Source organism: Myotis yumanensis, unplaced genomic scaffold, assembly GCF_028538775.1.
Source record: "Myotis yumanensis isolate MYYU_CA2020_CCGP unplaced genomic scaffold, mMyoYum1.0.hap1 SCAF_2, whole genome shotgun sequence".
Lineage (NCBI taxonomy): Eukaryota > Metazoa > Chordata > Mammalia > Chiroptera > Vespertilionidae > Myotis > Myotis yumanensis.
The window spans coordinates 145604654-145610292 of NW_027223753.1; positions in this window are offsets into that span (position 1 = coordinate 145604654).

The window sequence follows — 5639 nt, forward strand, 5'->3', positions numbered from 1 at the left end:
TAAGAGAAAATCTTCTAGATCTTGAGTAGGCAAAGATTTCTTAGATCTGATACCAAAAGCACAGTGCATACAAGAAAGAAAAAAAAGATTAAATTGGACCTCATCAAAATTTAAAACGTTTGCACTTTAAAGTACATCATTAAGAAACTGAAAAGACAAGCAACAGAATAAGAGAAAATATTTGCAAAAATCATATCAAAGTAAAGATTTGTATCCAGGATATATAAAGTACTCTTATAACTTAATTATAAAATTATTAAAATTTCAATCAAAAAGTGGGCAAAAGAGTCATTGGGGGGATAAAGGGGTACATCTGTAATACTTTCAACAATAAAGATAAAATTTTTTAAAAGTGGGCAAAGACATGAAAAGAGAGTTGGCCAAAGAATATATAAGAATGGCTAATAGGCACATGAAAAGATGTATAACATCATTATTGATTAGGGAAATGCAAATTAAAGCCACAATGAGATATTACCCACTAGAATGACAGACAATAATAAATGTTGGCAGGGAAGTGAAGAAATGGGATCTTATATCCATTGTTGGTGAGAATATAAATGGTATATCTACTCTGGAAAACAATTTGACAGTATCTTGAAAGTTAAACATAAAATTTTCATACATCCCAACAATTCTACTTCTAGGCATCTACTTCCACCCAAGACAAAAATATGTCCACACAAATACTTGCACTAGAATGTTCATACCACCAAATAATGTAAACTAATCCAAATGTCCATCAAATGGTGAATGGATGCACAAAATGTGGTCCATCCATACAATGGAATATTATTCAAAAATTAAAATGAACTATGTGATGGATGAACTTCAAAAACATTATGTGTAGTGAAATATAACAGACACAAAAGATCACATATTGTGTCATTTTACTTACATAACTGCCCTCCCCTGCAGGCCATCTTGTGTCCACATGGGGGCGGCCATCTTGTGTGTTGGAGTGATGGTCAATTTGCATATTACCTCCTTATTATATAGGATACTTCAACAAAGTTGTTAATAAAAATAATACAATTAAGAAATAAATTAGTAAAAGCCAATGTATCATTTGAATCTAGATGCAATACACATCATTGACTCAAGCACAAACCTTAAAAGTCATTATGGAAACATTTCTCTTCTTCATGGTCATACAGATCAGGTATCAAGACCTTCCTGGTTCTTCCTATGATCTTTACTACATGAAGCCATTTCTTTTTCTTTCTCAAGCCATCCTACTAATCCAGATTTTCCTTACTTCCTTACTTAATTTGGTTATAATTAAAGGTGGTTTCCCTAAATCAATTTACGCCCTGTAGGTTAAACAGTATCAATTACTAGATTAATCTTCCAGTAACATTGGTTTTTATCTGGTTGCATTTTTTATCCCCGACCTTTAATTGTTCTCATTGCAAGCAGTATACAATGCAAACAATGGCTTTTTTTTGTTTGGACCAACCCTGTATTTCCAATTTTATTTTTCACTCTTATAACAATCCCTTTACTCTATCAGATTGGTTTCCTCATTGTCCAGTTTATTAGTTTTTTTAAGGCTGCTGTAACAAATAGCTACAAACGAGGTGGTTTAAAAAACAAAACAGAAATTTGTTCTTTTACAGTTTGGGAGGCCAGAAGTCTGAAATCCAGGTGTCAGCAGGGCCATGTTCCCTCCTAAGAGTACAGAGAAGAATCCTTAATTCCTTCTTCCTGTTTCTGGTGTTGCCAGCAATCCTTGGTATTCCTTGGTTTATATATATATATATACCACCCCAATCTCTGCCTCTGTAGTTATATGGATTTCTGCTCTGTGAGTGCCCCAGTTCTCTTCTCTTCTAAGGACACTTGTCATTAGGTCAACTTTAAAGCAGGCTGATCTCAAGGTCCTCAACTCAATTATATCTGCAAAGATCCTTTATTCAAATAAGGTCACATCCACAGGTTCCTGGTGAGGCACCACCATTCAATCCACTATATCCCCCAAGCACCCTATGTCCTTGTTATACTTTTGCCATGTCATTAGCGCATCTGAAATGTCTTTTCCAGTCTCTTTACCAGATCCTGCTCAGAATCTGAGTGTAGCTCAGAACACTCTGTATCAGTTTTTTCTGAACCTTTATGGCACTCACTGCTCCCTTCATTTCTTCGCTGCTTATGTTAATGTGTGTAGGTCCCGCCTGCCAACCTGATTTCAATCTCTTGTAAGAAGACCCCAAAATCTAAACCAGTGGATCTCAGCTTTGGTTGCGTACTAGAATCATGTGGGGATCTTTAAAAAGACGCTGTTACTTTTGTCCACCCGCAGGGGTTCTAATTTAACTGGTTGTGGAGGAGGGTGTTCCAGGTACAGGTATTTTTTTAAAGCTTCCTTATTTTATTCTAATGAGCAGCAAGACTGAGAATCCACTGTTTTTAAGCATGCATCCTCAGCAAGGAGGGCTAAAATTGGTGTTTGGGGTGGGTGAGGGTACAAAAGTCTTTAATATTACAATGGACCAAAGTATATAAATAGATATATAGTAAATACACCTAAGGTACTGAAATTTCATGAAGAGGAGGAAATGAGGGGAAAATGTGTAAAATGACTTCTTAGAGGGGCAATAATTTAAAATATATATATTGATAATGCTGTTCTAAAGTCTATCAAAGTCACCTGTGGAACTTGACAAGCTGCATGTGACCGAGCCCCCGGAGATTCTGACTCGGGAGTTTGGGCTGTGACCCAAAACTCTGATATTGAATACCAACAACATTTATTGTGTGCTTACAAATACCAAGTACTCTTTTGAGTGCAGCGGGCATCATTTCACTTTATAAATAAAGAAACGGAGGCAAAGAGAGCAATTTACCCAAAGCCACCCAGCTAGTTAAGTAACAAAGGAAAGATTTGAACCCAGGCGTTTCTGCTCAGGTACTTAACCCCTAATCATAAGGTCTCAAGTACCAGAGCTTGAGGACCACTGTGCTGGAGGGTAGGAGACATGCTTCATAGTTCTCTCCCATTTCCTTCCACAAGGAGCAGAATGCTTTACATAAAGAAGAGGTCAAAGAGCACTTATTAAGTTAATGACCTGATACAAATAAAGAACCAAAGCCAGATGACAGTACGGCTATGGGGCACCTAGATCAAGATTATCAGTAAGGACCACAAGGGGTTAGATCCCATTGGTTGACTGGGTTAGTTACCTTGAGTTAAATGGGCAAAGATAAAGAAGCCTTTGTCCTTAGTCTGAGAGGTTTAGCTGGTACTTGGGAAATCTCCAGTTTATTATGACAACACAGAGTTAAAACAACAAATCTCAAAATGTTCATTGCTCATTGTTTCAAAAGTATAATGGTTTTGAGATTCCATTAGATCAGGAATTCTTAACTTTTCTTAAGGTCCATGGAGTCCTTTGGCGTCACTTGTGAAGTCACATAATATATATTTAGAAAATTATTCTGAGAAAGGTAAAGCCTACGGACCTCTTCTCAGAATAATGTTCCTAATGTATAAAAAGTTATGAGATTACAAAGGAACAAAATAGTACATTGGATTACATTCATCAAAATATTTTTTAACTGTAAGATAGGGTAGTAACTGTGTTTCATTTTTAAAAAGACCTACTCACAAGTCTAAAATCAACTAATTTGAAATTATGATAAGTGCGAATATTTTAAGCTATACGTAACAACTAAATGTGACAGAAATACATATATCTGTGACTTCTATTGGTGACAAAGAGTCACAGGTACTGCTAGCACTAATGTGGTTTGTTGCCAAATTCACAGTATAAAGAAATACTAATCTTCAGTTAATGAAAATAAAGATGTAAATGTTTTCCCACCCATGGGCCCCTTACGGGGACCCGTGGATCCCAGGTTAAAGGCTGTGCTGAACAACTCTAATAGCCTACCCTGATCTGCTAAATCCTGCCCAATTTGGCCTGTCTCGATTGAAGGGAAGTCCATTGCCCAGCTCCATCACTGTGAAAATCTTTCGGCCAGGAAAGTTTCTCCAAAGCAGCTTTGGACACAGTGATCCTGACAATGACAAGAACTGAGCAGTGTTCCGGGGAAAGATTAGTTAGAAAAGCGTTTCTGAAAAATAGCCTTTGTCTTTACTTTGCTTAACAATCAACTGGGAAATCTAGAAAAAATTCAGACTTTTGGACACTCTCAGCCCCTCCCCCCCCCAACACCCCACCTCACTATGCACATATACCTCAGAACTTCTAATTCAGTGGGTTTGGGGCGGGGCCCAGGAATCTGCATTTACAATGATCCTACCAGGTAATTAAGTTGCTGCTGCTCAGGTGCATTAGCTTATAGTCTCGATAACCAGAAAAATCTTTCGAGAACAATGTGTGTTTCCAAATGGCAGAGAAAGAAGCAAGCAGCCAAGACTTTCAGAACATTTCCCAACAGCTGCCCGGCCAGTCCCTCAGGTGGTTGGTTTAGGGCAGACGTGGCCTAACTCTACGATTCACCATCAGAGCAAAGCAGTTTATGATTCTCATCAGAAATAAAATATTATTACTAAATCTTCATCTTTTGAGAAAGGGAAACATCCTCCCTCCTTTTCTTTTCCACCTCCCCTGTGCTGTCCCCAGGATGCTGCAAAGACTAAAAGGAATTCCATGAGAGGCTTGAAATCTTAACCAAGGTGTCAAGTAAATACATTGATGTTTCAAGAACCCCAACACTTTGGAGCACACAGGGTAAGGATTTCTTGGACTCAGGAGGCTTGCTGTTCCAAAGTGTATAGGATAACTCCTTTATCTTATCTACAAAACTTTATCTGCAATCTGGGAGATAACTCCAGATTGTGTTAAGAGAACCATGATATAAACTTCTATCATCCAACCCTCAACCTTTTTTTCTGGAAGAAACACAGGAGGGGGCGGTTGAGGCTTCCTAATCCTTTTATGCCATTAGTCTCAAGACTGTAATAGAAACTTAACTAAAGTCACCTAGCATCGGTGTCAAATTTTTCATTTAGGAATAAATGTATCTAAACTAACAGGTTGGGACTGTAGTATTTTTATGTTAACAAAGAAGCTAAATAACATACTTTCCTAACACGTTAAACGCATCTTGTACATGTAACACAATGCTAAATTACATGTATTAGCAATTAGGATGTGATTTATTTTTTCTCCTCTTTTTGTAGGACTATTTATACCTCCTGCCAATTAATTTAATTTATCTGTATTTTACATTTTTATTTACTTTTATTTTTATTTTTTATGTAGAAAAACTTGATTGGATAAATCCGTGATTCTCAACCTTGGCTGCACGTTAGAATCACCTGGAAATCTTTTTAAAATCCTGGTTTTTAAAAGCTTCCTATTTAATAGGTGATTGGTCAGTGAAATGTATAGAATTTATGGACTTCTCTCCAGTATTCCATCCATGTCTCACAAACAACATATAGCACTTAGTACTACTTTTGTTGCCCCCACCCCCATACATCACTAATGCTTACAACAAAGACAATATTTATTGAATAAATTCTGAGCCAGACACTGTATTTACTGCTTTACTACAGTTAATCTCATTTGTTCTAATTAATTAAATATTCTTCATCAAATTCCATGAGGCCAACTTGAATTATTATTACAACCTCATTTTATAAACGAAAAATCATGAGTGTGAAGACT